This window comes from Meriones unguiculatus, chromosome 2 (assembly GCF_030254825.1).
Source record: "Meriones unguiculatus strain TT.TT164.6M chromosome 2, Bangor_MerUng_6.1, whole genome shotgun sequence".
Lineage (NCBI taxonomy): Eukaryota > Metazoa > Chordata > Mammalia > Rodentia > Muridae > Meriones > Meriones unguiculatus.
Window position 1 is genome coordinate 134,022,136 of NC_083350.1, and position 19,135 is coordinate 134,041,270.

Genomic DNA, 19,135 nt, shown 5'->3' on the forward strand with positions numbered 1-19,135 from the left:
AACTGGCTTTTCTCACTACTGTCTTGATTGCTCTACTTAGCCTCAAACTTACTCTAGCAATCTGTTCTAATATTCTGGTTCCTTCTCATTCTCTGGCACATTCTGTTTTCAGATATGTCTAGTTTGTTCTCTCTTCAACCTGTTTTTATAAAACTGCTTTCTCTCTCTTCTCTCTCTCTCTTCCCTTGTCTCCCAAGTCCTTTCCTTTTTCTCTATCTTTTCCTGAGAGCTGGACATATCCTAATTTTTCAAATTCTTCTCTTATTTTTCGCTGTGTGCCCTACAATTAGATGTCCCTTGCAAACATGGAAGCTTCCTTCTGCCAACTAACTTCACCTTCATAATTAGGGATTAAAGGTATGTACTAAGGTTGTGTCAGCAATCCTGTCAAATCACAGAGACCTAGAAGGTCTTTGGATTTGATAAGAGCAACCATGTTGCTGAATTAAAAATCCTTTACACATTTTGATCCTGAAACCTGGAATAAAGCCAGGGCCTCTCTTACACATAAAAGCTGATCACTCTACCACTAAGTAGCACTTCTAATTCTCAAGATACTGTGTTTTGAATCACATATTTTAGCAGCTGTATCAGGTAATAAAGAGTAATATCTGTTAAAGATTTTCTACTTACAGGCTAAAAGAAACATGTCAATCAATAAGAATAAAATACTCACTGATAGCTTTTTAAAGTTCACATTATTTCCCTGACATAAAAATCATTATTTTTACACCATATTCTAAGCATTTCTTCAACTTTGAAAAGTGACAGAAGGCTTCTATATGTTTAATAAATATTATTTTATTTAATTCACACATAGGTTACTTTTTAAATTTTGCAGCAAACCTTCGAAAAGCATAATAAGTACTCCAACCTGCTATGTCTTAGGATAATAGGAAATGGAGGAAACAGCTTACAACTATGAGTTTAACAAATAATCACTGTTTAAAAGATTTGCTAGACTTTTCAGTTTACATATTTAAATAAAAAGAAAATGCCTATGTAACTCAGTACACTTGTAGACAACATAAACCATGTCCAAAAAGAAGAATGCATAACTCTCTCTCTCTATGCAGAAACTTTTAGCCCCTGTAGAGATGAAAAATTTGCCTCTTTCTGAAATTATTCATACTTGGGAATATCAGTGTCTCACTAGGAGAACAAAAGGTCATGAATGTCATAAGTTGAGGAGGTAAAAGTAGTTAGGTCAGCTATATAGAATAGTTAAGAACAATGCTATGAAGGCTTAAGGGATGGGAAAATAGGGGTAAATGTTAGCAACATTTTGTGGCAAGTCCATTAACCTACAAAACCATCCTCCATCAAAAAAAGTGTCTCCAACTGCATCACTTACAATCAGACAAGAGCTTCTGTTGTCCAGAATGGGACAGAGGATTCAGTACTAGTGGAGTGTCTTAAGTGAGCTATGCTTTTCTGCATGTGTACCTGACATCATTTCACATAAATTAAGAGATAGAAGATGGAAGTCCTATGAAGGGTCTCCTTAGTTTTATCTACCAAAATAATTCACACATTCCTTTTCAAAAAAAGAGGAAGGCAATGAAATAAAATGAGTTCGCAAATCTACTATACAGCCCACTCAAAACACAAAGTTCAAAGAAAAATTAAATTAAATGGCATATATGTGTGCTTGTAAATTTAGCATAGCTAAATCTTGTTTAATTACTCATAGATGTTCTAGAAAAATCATTAGGTGCAGTAGCTGTTTTAGTTTCATTTCTGTTGCTGCGATAAAATGCTACAACAGAAAGCAGCACAGGAGAGGAAGGGTTGATATAGATTACATTTCTAGGTTACAGTATATCACTGAGAGAAGCAAAGGCAGGCACTCAAGAAGCATAGTATCCAAAGTCAAGACAAAAGACAGAATAAATGCATGATTCCTTACTTGCTCACCAGGTTTCTTCACTCTTGTACACTACAGTGTCCAATCTGGGGTGTCCCAATGGACTATGACTTTCTACACCATTTAACAATCAAGACAATTCCCCATAAATATGCCTACAAGCTCTTCTGATGCAGGTAATTCTTAGTTGAGGCTCTTTTCTTGAATTATATACGGTTATATCCAGTTGACATTTAAAACTGGTCACAATGGATCATCAACAGCCTTATCATCAACAATGAGCATGTGATAAAAAACAATAGCAGTGTAATAAGGGAAAGCATCCAAAAAATGTGTAAGCCTAGTGTATGTAGTGTGATGTGGATTAATCACTAAAGCATGATATGGAGGAAGAAGAGCCTCATACCAGTCCTGAGAATTACTCTTGATGAACAAAAATTCACAGAAGTCAGCCATGTCACAGAAACTCCAAGAAGATACTGCTAAGAAAGAAAGAAAGAAAGAGAGAGAGAGAGAAAGAAAGAAACAGCAACAACAACAAAATAGTACCATATTCTTTACAGTGTCCAAGTACCATGTAGGGCTGGAATTAAGGTAGAGATGAATGATGTATTTGCCTTGGGTATAAAAAGTATAACAGCATGAAAAGATACCCTGTGTGTCCAACATAGACCATGACTCCTTTTAATTATCTGGTTTCTGTGGTTACTAAGGGTTGTATGCTTACATCTGTGGATTTACAGCTAAAATTCTTCATTTATTTATTTATTTATTTAGTTATTTATTTATTTATTTATTTATTTATTTTTTCAATGCATGAATGAAATTCTTATTCTTCTCATTCGGCTTTAATTATTGAGTAGATTGCTTGAAGGCGTGTTCTCTCTTTTCTTTTTCTTTTTTTTTTTTCAATGCAGTTTATTCAGGAACCTTGAACAATCCTCGGACCCTGGGGAAAGCCAGCCCACAGCTTAAATAGCCTCTGGGTAGCCAACCCAGGCGTGCCACATGGGCAATGCAGATAGGTCCACATACATGGAAGCAAGCCAGATCCTCAGCCTTAGCCAAATGTGGAATTGTTCGTGACAGAGAGCACTCACCATCGGGAAGGTGGAAGGCGGAAACCAGCTCCATCTTTAAGGCATAGCATTCCGCAGCTCTCTACAGTTCCCCCGCTAAAATTCTTAGATGAGAGAAAATATGTGCCACTTGTATTCTGGATTTGGGTTAAGCCATTCAATATAACATCTTCTACTTTCATTTATTTACCTGAAATTCTCATGATTTTATTTTCTTTTCCAGCTTAATAGTATTCCATCCTTCTTTCTGAGGACGAGCTCCTATCGTACCAGAAAATGATATGAAAACTTCCAAGGAAGGAACATGATCATAGTCCTACCTGGCTATTACACCAATAAACCACAAAATGGTCATCATGGAAAGATAACCCTAATGGTACAATAGTGTCAATTATAGCCTGGCAGTAACCAATAGCTGTCTAATTGTACTCAACACTCATATAATCATGCCAGTTATTGGAACCAAGACCAATTGCCTGTAGTTAGTGAGGTCATAAAATTAGGGGAGAACTTATTACCGCCACTGTCTTCAACGAGTACAGTCTGAATAATTATTCTTATACCCAGAGATAAGTGTAGCCTTTGCACCTCATTAAAGAAGTTACTCTTTGCAATGGAGCCTATTACAGAAAGTCGTAACTGGTCATATTCATATCGTTTAGTCAATGCTCTGTAGCTGTGAGGAGACACCATGGCCAAGGCAACTATGAGAGAAGAAAGCATTTATTCGGGGCTTGGATACAGCTTCAGAGGTTTAGGCCACTGTCATCATGGCAAGGAACATGGTGGAATGCAGGCAGGTGCTGAAGCAGTAGCTGAGAACTATATCCTGATTTACAAGCTGAGAAACTCTGGGCTTGGCATGGGCTTTTGAAATCTCAAAGTCCACCACTAGTGACACACTACCTTCAGCAAGGTCAAATGTCCTAATCCTTCAAATCTTTTCAAATAGTGCCACTTCCTGGTGATGACTAAGCATTTAAATGTATGAGCTTATGGGGACCATTCTTATTCAACTACCACAGCAGAAACTGATCAGGGTGTGCACAGCACCAGTTACTATACCTACAATAAGCCTCAACACCTAAGATTCAGGGAATATCACAGAAGAAGGTGGAAAAGATTATAAGAACCAGTCAGTTAAGGGGCATATTGAAAGACTGTGTATCCGATGTATTAAGGGGTTATACACATGAAATCTTAATGGTATAGTTGCATAAACCAAACTGAACAAGAACAACACTAGCTGATAAACAGTGTGGTTGAGAAATCCATAGGTGCTATCCTTAAATAAAGAGCTAAAGGTGATTAACTGCTGAATGAAGATTTGTATATAAGTATACAAATATATATATATATATATATATATATATATATATATATATATATATATATGAGACAGAGAAACATGGGAATGTTGAGGGGATAACAAAGACTATAAAAAGACCAAAATGATATAAATATATTACTCATATGTAAAATTTAAAAATTATTAAAAAACATTAACTTTTTCTTTGTAAAAAAAGTAGGTTTGGAAAAATTTGTACACATAACTTGGATAGTTTAAACTGGATCTAAATAAAATTGTCTTTCCTGCAATCTACTGTAGAAGAAAATACTGTGCAATCTACCAAGAGGAGGAAGAAATTAAACAGTATTACCCAGCAGCAACACCTATGAACAGTGTAACAAGAGATTAGAAAAGGTTCAAGAAGTGGTACTGACATGATGGAGGTAACCAATGCTGTCTAACAGAATTAAGCTGACCTCAAAAGCAGGCAAATCATTGTTGGTACTAGAAATAGCCTCTCTCCTAGGGCCAGTGAAATAATGCACTTTAGAATGAAGTCTACCATCCCAAACTTTACTAGGTGAACACACTTCCACACTTACATTCTAAATCATATCCTTACGTCCATTGATAAGTGAACATAGCACACCTCATCAAAGCACCCTTCTTAGAGCAAATGGAGATTTCACAGGACACCAAGTTAAACCCAAAGGAGATCAACAGATTGTGGGAAGGCTAGCACCAAAGGGTAGTCTATATAACTAGAGCTTAGAGGCATCAAGGAAGAAGAGACAGAAAAACAAAAACAAACAAAAAAAAAACCTTTTTTTTTTTCAAGGTGGAGAGGAGTTTATTTAGCTTGCACTTCCACATTGCTGTTCATCACCAAAGGAAGTCAGGATAGGAACTCAAACAAGCCAGGAACTTGAAGACATGAGCTGATGCAGAGCCCTTGGAGGGATGCTTGCTTCTGGCTTGCTTCCCCTGGTTTACCCTGATTTCTTATAAAACCCAGGACCACCAGCTCAGTGATGGTATCATCCAGAATGGGCTGGCTTTCCCCAGGGTCCGAGGATTGTTCAAGGTTCCTGAATAAACTGCATTGAAAAAAAAAAAAAGATCATTATATAAAATGAAATAAGTCAGATGTACTGACTGGTTTTGTGGCAACTTAACACAAACCAGAGCCATCAGAGAGGAAGGAGCCTCTGTTGAGGCAATTCCTCCATGACGTTCAGCTATAAGGCATTTTACTCAATTAGTGATCAGTGGGAAAAAAAAAAAAAAAACCTTTTGAGAGCCAGAATAGCAAGGAAGCTTGCCATAAAGCAGCCTTTATGAGAAATAGGTACGTAAACAAGGCCTAACCAGTGACGAAATCAATAAGTCAATGTGGAAACGGAGAAAATTTTGTACCACTGAGTAAAGAACTGTGGACAACTAAAGAGTTCTGGGAAAAGAATTAGACTCTCCCAGGAATAAGGCCCCTTTGGTTGGCCAATGCAGAGATGTCAGCCCTAAAACCATACATATAAAACCAAAACAGATTCAGCAAGTTATAACTTTATATTTGGGCATAAACACATAAATATGAGTGATTGTGTGTGATTGTATATTATTACTTTTTACATGTGTATGGTTAAATGTATATCAATGATGATAAAGGAAAGAGGCTATAAACCTGAAAGTGTGGGAAACAATAAGTGCTTGGAGTAAGAAAAGAAGAGGAAAAGTAATGCAATTTTCTCTTTCCTTCTTTTTCTGTCTTTCTTTCTTTGTTTGTTTCTTCCTTCTTTTGAGGGGATATAGTTTCTCTGTGTAGTCTTGGATTCCCTGGACTTGCTTTATGGACAAAGCTGGCCTCAAACTCACAGAAATCTACCTGCTTCTGCCTCCCTAAGTGCTGGGATTTCAGGCATGTCCTATTTCAATTAAAACTATTTTGATTTGATTTGAACCATTTAGATTTTCACATTTTGGAAGAAGGCCCAAATGTGTTTTCAAATGTTGATATAAGTGCCTTGAGATGTGGGTACTGCCCTGCCATGGGCATTGTTATGTATGGTGAAATATCTCCTGAAACTATGTGACAAGAAGGAATGTTCCCCAATTATACCTGATTGGCTGAATAAAGATGTTGAGGTCTAAGTGGGGTAGAAGGGAAAGAGGTGTAGTTCTGGGTGTCCAGGCTATGGGTTGAGAGAGGAAGGGAAAGCAGAAGAGGCAGTAGAAAGAGATAGTAGGAAAGAGTGGAAGGCAGAGAGATGAGTTGTCATAAGGCAAATGGTGATGAGCACTTGGTTGTATGGACAGACTGATGGAGCAGAAGCTGTCTGGAAGTCATGAGTTTGTGGATTTTAAAGGTATTAGTATTAGAATATCTCAGAATCTGCCCACCATAGTCCTTACAGCTTAATAATGAATCGTAGTCACTCTGTGTCAGTCAATGGAGAACCAACTAGTTAAAAAAATGCTGCCATAATAATTTCCTGTATTAATTAATTTAAAAAGAATAATTCTTATATTTTGGTTTTCAAGACGAGTCATTAATGGCTGAACCATATAAATAATATAAATATAGCAAAACCAAAAGTATACAAGCACACAAACACAGTATTGCAACCAACACCAAAATAAGGGAACTAACAGTTACTGATCATTGACTTCTCTCTACATCAATGAACTTAATTCTCCAATATAAAGACACAGATTAAAAGAATGGATGCATAAATGCATAAACATTTCTGCTGCATACAAGAAACATACCTCTGACACAAAAATAGACCTTACTGAATGTAAAGGGCTGGAAAGAGGGTTTCCAAACAAATGAACACAAGAAGCAAGATGGAGTCGCCATTCCAATATCTAATAAAATAGATTTTCAACCAAATCTAATTAAAAGAGGTGAGGAAGAACACTTCATACTCATAAAAGAAAAATTCAACCATAATGACATCTCAGCTCAGCTCTGATCATCTATGCCCCAAATACAAGAGAACCCACATTTATAAAAGAAACATTGATAAAGCTTAAACCACACAGCCATCCCCACACAGACTTCAACACCCCAAAGACTTCAACACCCCACTCTCACAAAAGGACAGGTCAAAGAAACAGAAACTAAACAGAGAAATAATTTACAGATAGAATGCAATTCCCGTCAAAATACCTACACAAAGAACAGGCAACAAAGTTCATGTCAGTGTAGGCCCCTCCCTCATCTCCTCCTTGTCCCATTCTCTTTCCCTATTCTTTCCTATGATCCTTCTCCTAGTCCACTAATAGAGGAGGTCCTCCTTCTCTCTCCTACTTCCAGATGTCTGTCCTGTTTGCCCTTCTGAATGAGGATTAAGCCTTTTCTCTAGGGTCCTGTTTGTTTAACTTGGTTGCTTGCTCTTTGCTCAACAACCCATGGTGATGCAGACAATCACAATGAGAACTAATTGGCTAGGGTCAGATAGTAGGGGAGGACATCCCCTATCAATGGACTAGGGGAAGGACATAATGGGGGAAGAAGGAGGAAGGGAAGGACAGGAAGTAGATAAGGGATGGGGATACAGCCATGATACAGAGTGAATAAATTGTAATAGTAATAATAACAAAGAAAAAATTAAAATAAAATACAATGGAAAGACAGCATCTTGAAAAATAGTGCTGTTTTAACTGGATGCCTACATGTAGAAAAATGAAAATAGATACATATTTATCACCCGTTCACTGAAGTCTAAGGAGATCAAAGACCTCAACATAAAAAAAGACACATTAAATCTGTAAAAAGAAAAAATGGAGAAGAGCCTTGACCTCATTGGCACAGGAGACAACTTACTGAACAGAACACGAACAGCTCAGATTCTAAGATCAACAATCAATAAATGGGACCTCACGAAACTGAAAGCTTCTGTAAAGTGAAGGACACTGCAACAGACAAAATGACAGCCTACACAGTGGAAAAAAAATATCTTTACCAACCCTTCATCCAACAGTGGGCTAATATCCAAAATATAGGAGGAACTCAGCCACAGTGAAGTGAATTTCAAATCATGCTCAATTAAATGCCTGTTATGTTAGTGCCACACCACTTATTTTAGTAAGTTTTACTTATTTCTGTCTTATAAGTAATGTCTACCTCTTCATATTAGGGTCAAAAGGCATGACTCTAGTCTTAGAAATTGGGGCACAGAGAAAAAGCCACCATCTTGAAAATAAATCATCTTAAAGAAAAGCTCATTTCTGTATTTGATTATGATTAGTTTAACGGAACATATTCTATCATTCCCAAACTTATAAACAAACATAGATTTTACCATGTGATTAAATATTTAAATAATAGGCATATATGCCAACAAATATTTCTCTGAATGAATAGTTTATTATAATCAATAACACAAGCTAATTAGTTTTCCTCATCCTTTACCTATTTTCTGATTTGTGAACAACAACTCAAAATCTTGTTAAATAGAAGCCAATCTGACATTATGCAATTGACATAAGTACAACTAAAACCCAAATGTTATTATCATTGTCCCATGAAATTTTTATTATGATCACACTTCAGACAACAGGAAAAAGGTTCAGAAAGATGAATTAACTTAATCAAGGACATGTAATTATAAGGAGGTAACCATTAAACATAATTATCATCTAACCACTCTTAGTCAATTGCAGACAACTCAGGAGACATTTAGAGACAATAAGTTTCGCTACCTTCTGTACGTACACACACACACACACACACACACACACACACACACATACACATTTTTTTCCTCTTCAGTAGAAAACCTTTTCTTTGGCTATTATATGGAATATTCTTTCCATTTTGGGAGAAAACTTTTCAGAAAGGCACTAAATTTATAATGAATACATATATGAATTATTGAGATTTAAAGATAGCTATATCCATTTAATACGGTCAAACTTACATTTATGATATCATGGATGACATGAGGTTTTTTCTTTAATCAATAAATTCATGCGATATGCATTAATTTTTCTTTTGTCTTCAAAGCAAGCTACTCACATGTCTTTTAAAATTAAAGGCAGAAGTAAAAGTAATTGTAGATAAATTTATTTGTATTATATTTGTATGTAGCGATAGATACTATCAATAACATTTATTAATCTGAGGTTTTTAAAAGACCTTTATCAAAAAATAAAATGATATTTTTATCCTTTAATCAAAGTCCAGAATAGTTAAGAAAATTTTAGAAATTTTTTGATCTCCTTGGAATAAAGAGTATGAAATGTTACAGTGGGCTTTGCACTATTCCTTGTGTCTAATGAAATGTTAAGGAGTCCTGAAACCAAACCAGATGAGCTTGCCTTTGGGAACAATAAAAACACTCGTGTATGGAGGACTATGTCTTTTCTGGGATGGTGGAAGGATAACAGCTTTGTCTTTCTGAGGGATGTAACTGAAGAAAGTTTCAGGGCAAATTAAAACACACACACATACACACACACAGGAAGGATGTCATTAGGAGAAAATGATGGCTATCTTTTCTTGGCCCTCTTACTCCAGTCATAAGCTGTCCCTTGGCCACCTACTTGGGCATGCCCCCTCTGCTCAATTACAGGCCAATGCCACCAAAAAACCAGGAATGCTGCCCAGGGACCTTCTCCACTATCTCTGTTCCCCTAGACCAAATTCCCATGGAAGTCCCTAGAGATTCAACAGAACACCAGCTGCAGCATCCCTTCCCCCTGGCCAGGCCTACTGTGTATTCCACAGACCATCCTCCACAGCCTCAGTCACCCCCCTCAGGCAAACTCCCTTGCACAACTGCTGGGCATGCCTGCCAGAATACCAGATAAGCTGCCCATTGACCATCTTTACTCTCTGTTGCCCCAGACTAGTTATCAGAGTTGTCCCTAGAGCTGCAACAAAACAATAGCTACAGCTTCACTTCCCCTGTGTCCATGACTACTGTGGATCCCACAGGCCACCACCTCCTGACCTCCCCTCCTCAACTCCTCCCTGCACCCCTGCATCAAATACCAACAGGAACTCTCCATGAGCACATCAACCCAGTAGGCTAGTAAAACAGGCAACAAACTGTCAAGACACGTTCAAAAATCTAGAGAGGAAATAGAAAACAAGGAACAGAACACCAACCCAAGAAAGACAATCTTTCTTTCGCACATACACATACGATCACCCCAAATCCAAATGCTCAGATGCCAGTGTAAGAACACAGTCAACAACAACCAAAGAAATATGTCTCCACTAGAGCACAGTTATCCTAGATCAGTAGACACTGACAGTTCAAACACAGATTAAGCACAAGAGAGCAACCTTAAAGCCAACTAAATGATGAGCAAAGAGATCCTTAAAGAGGAAGTGAGTAAGTTCCTTAAAGAAATCTAGGAAAACACAAACAAACAATCAGAGGAAATGAATACTTTAAAGAAAACCAAGAAAAAGACAAACACTTGAGAAAATTAATAAAACTGTTCAAGATCTGAAAATTAAAAAGAATACACACAAACTGAGGAAATTCTGAAAATGGAAATTTTAGTTGTTTATATGCCTCTATGGAAAATCATTGTTCACTGTACTTGTATTTTTCTTAACTCTCAGAGTATAAATTGTCTGATGCTCTGAATAAAATCAGCTATTGTATTGCCAAAAAAAAAAAAAAAAAAAAAAAGAACTGCAGGAACTGCAAAGGCAAGAATCACCAACAGAATACAAAAGAAAGAGAGAATCTCAGATATTGGAGATGTAATAGTGGAAATGGATGTATCGTTCAAAGAAAATATGGAATTTAAATATTCCTGACACAAAATATCCAGGAAATCTGGAACATTATGAAAAAAAAAAACAAAAAACTTAAGAATAATAGGAATAGAGGAAGGAGAAGAATACCAACTCAAATCCCAGAAAATATTTTCTAAAAAATAATAGATGAAAACTTTCCTAACCTAAAGAAGGAGATGTTCATAAAAATACAAGAAGTATAAAGAATACCACATTGGGTAGACCAGAAAAGGAAATTTTCTTGCTACATAATAATCAAAACAATGAACATGTGAAACAAAAAAGAATATTAAAAGCTGCAAGTGGAAAAAACCAAGTAACATATAAAGGAATACATAGTGGATTTATACATTACTCCTCGTTGAAAACTCTAAAAGCCCAGGCAGATGTGCTACAGACTGTACAAGGCTACAGATGCTAACGCAGACTACCATACTCGTCAAAAATTTCAATCACAGCAAATGGAGAACATAAAATATTCCATAATGGTCCTAAACGATATTTACAGAATATTTCATCCAAACTCACACACACAAAAAATACCTTCTTCTTGGCATCATATAGAACCTTTTAAAATACTCAGTCACAAAGCAAGTCTAAACATATGTAAAAACAAACTGAAATGACCCCTGCAGCCTATCAGACTACCAAAGATTAAAGCTGGATTTCAACAACAGAAAACCTACAAACTCATGGAAACTGAACAACTCCATACTGAATGAAACTGGGTCAAGACAGACATAAGAAAAGAAATTAATGGCTTTCTAGAATTCAATCAAAATTAATATACAGCACACTCAACCTATGGGACACAATGAAAGCAGTACTAAGAAGAAAGTTTATAGCACTAACTACTTACGTTAAATAAAGTGGACAGATATCTTACTAGCAACTTAATACACACTTGAAAGTTCAAGAACAACAACAACAACAAAAAAACCAACAACCGCAAAAACAAGCATACATAAAGGGAGTATAGTGAAAGGAATAATCAAACTCAGGGCTTAAATCAATAAAATAGAAACAAAGAGAACAATAAAAAGAATGAGTGGAACAAAGAGTTGATTCATTGAGAAAAATCAAAAAATATACAAACCCTTATCCAAACAAACTAAAATAGCGAAAGAATGTCCAAATTAACAAACTCCGAAAGTAAAAAGGGGACATAACAGAAAACAAGGAAAACTGGAGAATAAGAAAGACATACTTTGACAACCAATGGTTCATCAAACTGGAAAATCTAAAAGAAATGGATAATTTTCTCGATAGGTACCACTTACCAAAGTTAAATAAAGATCAGATAATTTTTTTTTAATTTTATTTTTTTTTATCAGTTACATTTTATTAACTCTGTATCCCAGCCGTGTCCCGATCCCTCGTTCCCTCCCAGTCCCTCCCTCCCTCCCTCCCTCATCTCCACCATGCCCCTTTCCAAGTCCACTGATGGGGGGGACCTCCTCCCCATTCATCTAAGATCAGATAATTTAAATAGACCTATAACCTCTTTAAAAATAGAGACACCTCATTAAAATCTCCCAATAAAAAAGCTCAAGGCCAGATGGTTTTAATGCAGAATTCTACTAAACTTTCAAAGAAGAGTTAATGCCAATACCTCTCAAATTATTCCATGATACAGAAGCAGAAGAAACATTGCCCAATTCATTTTGTGAGGCTTAGTTATTTAATACCTAAACTATATAAAGACTTGAAAAAGAAAAAACAGAATTACAGACTAATTTCCATTATGTACATAGATACAAAAATAATCAACAAAATACTTGCAACCCAAATCCAACACATCAAAAAGATCATCCACCATGAACAAGTAGGCTTCATTACATAGATGCACGGATGGTTCAATAAAAAATTCACAAAATATAATCCACCATACAAAGAAAAAACTGATCATTTCATTAGACTCCAAAAACGTTTGTGAAAAAATTTTACATTTCCTTCATGACAAAAAGTCCTGGGATGATTAGGGATAAAGGGGAAATACCTAAACAAAATAAAGGCAATTCTCAGCAAGCATACAGCCTATATCAAATTAAATGGAGAGGAACTAGGAGCAACTCCACTAAAATCAGATTGTCTGACCTCTCCAAATCTATTCAATATAGTACTTGAAGTTTTACCTAGAACAATAAGACAGCTGAAGAAGAATAAAATTAGAAAGGAAGAATTCAAAAAGTATTGATATTTGCAAAAGATATTATAGTATGCATAAGTGACCACCAAAATTCTAGCAGGGAACTCGTATAGCTGACAAACACTTGCTGCTAAGTGGCTAGATACAAGCTTGATTCAGAACATAAAAAGCCCTCCTGTATACAAATGACAAATGGAATGAGAAAGAAATCAGAGAAACAACATATTTCAAAATAGTCACAAATAATATAAAATACCTTGAAGATCACTCTAACGAAGCAAATGAAAGACTTTCATTATAAAAATGCCAAAATTTAGAAGAAAGTATCTGAAGAAGATACAAGAAAATGAAAAGACCTGCCATCTTTATCATCAGTAAGACTGACATAGTAAAAATGGCCATCCTACCAAACTATCTATAGATGGTTTGCAATCCTTAACAAAATTCCACCATAATTTTTTACACATATTGAAAAGACAATTATCAACTCCATAAAGAAATCAAAAAGCCCAAGACCAGTATGAACAATCCTGAAAAATAAAAGAATTGTAAGAGGTACTACCATCTCTGATTTGAAATTGAACTACATATTTCCAGAAAAAGAACCCTCATGCTATTGGCATAGAGACAGACATATTAATCAGTAGAATTGAACTGAAGCTGCAAATACAATTGCACACACCTATGAACCAATCTCTTTTGAAAAAGAAGTTAGAAATACATACTGGAATAAAGAAAGCATCCTCAACAAATAGTGTTGTTTTAACTGGATGAATGCAAACAGACCAACGTTTATCATGCTGCACAAAAACCAAGTTCAAACAGATCAATGACCTCTACATAAAAACAGATATGCTGAATGACAGAAGAGTTGAGAACAGCCTTGAATTATGGCTGAGGATATGAATTAATGAATAGAATGCTAGTAGTTCAGGCACTAAGCTCAAAAAATAATAAATGAGACCATATGAAACTGAAAAGCTTCTGAAAGGCAAAGGACACTGTCAATTAGACAAAGAGGCAGGCGACAGAATGTGAAAAGATTTTTTACCAACTCCACAGCCTATAGATGTCTAACACCTAATATATATAAAGAACTCGAGAAATTAGATAGTAAAAAACTATGAGATTTCACCTTACACCCATCAGAATGGCTAAGATCAAAAATTCAAGTGACAACACATGCTGGAGAAGTTGTAGAGGAAGGGGAACCCTCCTCCACTGCTGGTGGGAATGTAAACTTGTACAACAGCTTTGGAAATCAATCTGGCACTTTCTCAGACAATTAGGAATAGTGTTTCCTTAAGATCCAGCCATCCCACTGCTAGGCATATATTCAAAATGTGCCCAAGCACCAACAAAGACATTTGTTCAACCATGTTACTAGCAGCTTTATTTGTAATACTCAAAGCTGGAAAGAACCCAGATGTCCATCAGTGGAGGAATGGATACAGAAATTGTGGTACATTTATACAATGGAATACAACTCAGCCACTAAAAACATGGCAATCATGAAATTTGCAGGCAAATAGTAGGAAACTGGAGAAGATCATCTTGAGTGAGCTCCTGTCCTCTCCAAGTCTTAGTATCCTCTCCTTTTTTCATAAGATTCCCTGCACTCTGCCCAAAGGTTGGCTGTAAGTCTCAGCATCTGCTCTGATACCCTGCAGCGTAGAGTCTTTAAGAGGCCCTCTGTGGCAGGCTCCTGTCCTGTTCCCTGTTTTCTCCCTCTTCTGATGTCCATCCTCTTTGACTTTCTGAATGGGGATTGACCATCTTAGCCAGAGTCCTCTTCCTTGATTAGTTTCTTTATGTGTACAGATTTTAGTATGTACATATTTAGTATGTTAGTATCCTATATTATATATCTAATATCCATTTATGAGTGAGTATATACCCTGTGTGTACTTGTGCTTCTAGGATACCTCACTTAGGATGATCTTTTCCAGTTCCCACCAAACTCAATTATTAAAGAATTGACTTAAAAGTTATTTCTTGAGATTTTATTTACTTTTATTTTATGTGCATGGCTGTTTGTTTGCATATATGTCTGTGTATTATTGCTTGTAGTACTCCTGAGCAAGGAGGCCAGAAGAGGGTGTTGAATTATTTGGAACTGTAGTTACAGATAGTTGTAAGCCACCATGTGGTTGTTGCACCCCATTAAGGCGGAGGTGATCAAAGAGCAGGCCACAAGGAGAGCAACAAAGCTAAAATGTCTGGACAAGGGGTGTTTTCTGAGACTGATTCTCTAACCAAGGACCATTCATGGAGATAACCTAGAACCCCTGCACAGATATATCCCATGGCAGTACAGTGTCTAAGTGGGTTTCTTAGTAATGGGAACAGGAACTGTTCTGCCTTTACCCCTATGTTGCAGACTCTGCTGTGTGAAAGTAGGTACACTGCAGGCTATCGAAAGAGAGACTTGGACGCCAAGCCACACACAAAACCTTTGACCAACAATATGTTGTGACTGCAAGATGTACCAGGGCACTGTTGGCTCAGAACTTGTGGGAGTTACCAAACAATGCCTTATTTAACTTGAGGCCCATGATCGACACTCTTGGATGGCCAGTAAGAGGAGATTGGATAGCGCAGACCTAGAATAGAACATAGAATCAAACACGACTGCTCTAAATCTAACCCACCGCACAAATAAAAGTATTCCTAATGATACTCTGCTATCATTACACAGTCTTCCTCAGTATTTACAATAGTGCAGGTTCAGATTCTTTCCTGGGAGGAGGGAGGGAAAGCCAATCACCAGCTACAGCCTCCTTGTTGGCCACTCTCTGTTCAGAATTATGAAGTTCAAAATCTTTCCTGCTTTTTTTTATTTCCCACTGCTCTGTATTCTTCACTGCACTACTATAAATAAACCTGAATTTTCAGGAGGAACCTATTCATTAACATAGAATATAAGCAGCCATGTGCTATTTTCAGAAGGAAGTAATTTTATTAGAATAGTGTTAAATATAAAAATAATATCACATTCCAAATGACTTTGTGAAAAAAAGTGTATATTTTTCATCTGCTAAACACCATTTAACACAACATTTCTCATAGCTGTTTCCTTATTAATGCTGAGAGTTATATTTTCTATAATTTGTGTCTAAAGTACAGCATGTTTCACTTAAATGTTACTGGATTTACAGTCATTAGTCCAACATGTTACTAAAAGGGACATAGTTTTTTATTATTAAAAATAATACCAATAAGTTAAAAAAGTCTTACTTAAAATGATATATTCTTTGTCTAGTTAAATATTTAATAATCATTTAAATTCAACAACATTCTGCTTAAGTTGAAAATATTGAAATTAGTCATGTAAAAATCGTCTTAAAGTCAAGCACTGGAACACACATTCTATGCACTTCATTTCATTTTATAGTCTCTAAGAACTATTATAATTTCTAATAAACTTGTATCTGGGATTTGAAGCCAAATACTTACACTCAAAAGGCAAGAATTTATTATCCAGAAGACACCCAAAGAGGCACTAAAATGTATTCCCCATGATGAGTTTCAAATGAATTGTAAAAACTGTATTTTATTAATCTAGTCACAATTAAAGAACAACAGCTGCCCCATCTGCAGCACGAATGCTCGTTTTTGTAATGATTTTTTTTCCCAATTAAACATTGTCGATCAACAAGTTTCTGGTGCTTGGGCTCTGACACAATAGTGCTAGTGCTTCCAAAGGCAAATGTTGTGTTTACAAAACAGAAGAACCTATATAAATTTAAATAACCAACAAAACAAAATGAAGATTCTTATAAGTATATCTTGACCTTCATCTTTATATCCTCCATTCTTATACATAAGTACATGCAGCATATCAACCTGCATGTGTGTCTGCATATTACCAACATATATAAGGCATATAGGATTCATTCGTGTCTTCACTTTTTTAAAAGACAAATATATTGAACTCTATTTTTCATTAAAGATAATAAACCAATACATGCCTTCAGAGACCGACAATAAGTTATATTGCAAAGGTTACTTTAATAAAAGCATAAGAAATGGATTATCTGGAATCCTTTGTTTAAAATGAAATGAAAACTGCATTGTGTTTCATAAAGCAAATTACTTCTTGTTATTTTTAATAAGATCATTGCCTCATTCAGTCTGGTTCCCCGACAGCATGTATTAGCTCACCACTCAATTGTCTAACTGTAATATTTCTTAAAATCTTCAAATTCAGGATTTTCTTGATGCTTTCCTAAGTATGTTGAGGACTAAATTACAAAGAAAATAAATGCCATAGCTTTCAGAAGCACCTTAAGCCCAGTCTTAGGAAATAAACTTACTAAATACACTTGCTTAGTCCTCTTTAGTCCCTTAAACACCTTGGATGCTAATACATCATTTACAAAACAATAAACAGAACGTCTCATGGTCAGTAGCACATGGTTAAAATTACAAACCTTGTTTGAAACTAAGAAAATTGGTTTTTAAAGCCTTAATAGTAATAACTTCATTTCTTGAAAACAACTGTATAAGGCCACTTAGAAACAAAGTGTAGGCAACACGAAAGTGTAAAGAGATAGAAGATGTTTCAAGAGGAAGATGTCTCATGCCATGACTTGTTAATGTCAATTGGAATCAACAGCGTTAGACATGGTAGAAATGTTAACACTTAAAATATGTGAATATTTTAAAATATATTTCAACATTTTAATAGAATTGCTTTTAATAAATGGCATTATGTTATACAAAATGCTGTAGTCAGAACATAAATTAGCTTTCTGAATGACTCAAGTAAACATGTGTGGCCATACCTTATACATGACACCAGAAGAGCTCAGGCACACATGATTGTTTTTATCTAGCTCAAAGAACAACCAGAACCACGAAGGAAACATCACCATGCTACGTACACACACACCAGAGCTACTTAGGGCATTTTTCCATACTGAAAACATAGTTCCTTAGGTGGGACGCTATGGAGAATGTGTTTTAGAATTGTGGGGAAAATGCATCCGAGACACCCTATCCATGGTTTTCTGAAAGCACATATTTCGCCAACTAAACTGAAAGACTGAACAGTTAATCTTTTCCCAGTCTTCTAATTAAGAAACTTTTCTTACAAATAGAAGGTCCTTAAGAAATAATATATTGTTAGGTGCCTAGCAAAGCCTGCTTTGGTATTCCTCTCTCCCATCTTGCAGAGAGTAGCACTATTTTCACACTTCAGCAGATGAATGAAAAGTTTTTGGTGTTCCAAACCAATATGAACTATCCAAAATTAAATACTTCTTTCAATATCAGTTCATTAAAAAGTCTCTCTGGGCACTTGCAAGATGAGAAAAATAAATAAATCAAAGAGTCACCAGCAAGGCAGAAGGCAGCTATTAGGTATCTTTCCTTTCTTCATCTTCATGTCTTTAAATACTTCAGATTAGTTAGTATTCAGGAAGCAAGGGCTCACTTGTAAGGATGATCTTTTTTTTTTTTTTTTAAACAGTTCAACTTTTCAGATCATGGAGGGAGAAAAGTCATTCTCAGTTCTCATATTACAGAAACGAATGCACGACAGTGCTATTTTCAATGAAAACAAATTCTGAATTCTCTGCCTCATTTTTTTTATGTTGAGAATATTAAAACATGCCAAATATTTATGGAGATCCCAACACGTATTCTGCAACCATTCTATTATGGATCTGTCTTCTGTAGCAGGTGTGCAGGTTTAACACAATTGTTAATTAATCTTTCCAGCGAAATGTGTTGCTAAAATGTGTGCCGGTGTATTTAAGAGAATTAGATTCTTGTAAATGCATGACTGCCCAACCTCAGGGAAAGCTTTGAGGAACACTCACAGAACTGTTGTCCATTTGGGATTGGCCAATTTTAATATTTGTTGTTTTATTTATTTTTATATTAATTGCATTTTATTTACTTTGTATCCCAGATGTAGCCCACTCCCTCATTCCCTCCAAATCCCACCCTCCCTCTTCATATCCTTCCTGCCCCTCTCTAAATC

General features: G+C 35.9%; 1 protein-coding gene across 2 annotated transcripts in view; it reads right to left on the reverse strand.

Annotated features, from left to right (window-relative positions):
- The window catches only part of Naaladl2 (N-acetylated alpha-linked acidic dipeptidase like 2), a 1,327,651-nt gene that overhangs the window by 1,069,979 nt on the left and 238,537 nt on the right, over nucleotides 1-19,135 (reverse strand). The gene's annotated exons all lie outside the window — the stretch shown is intronic.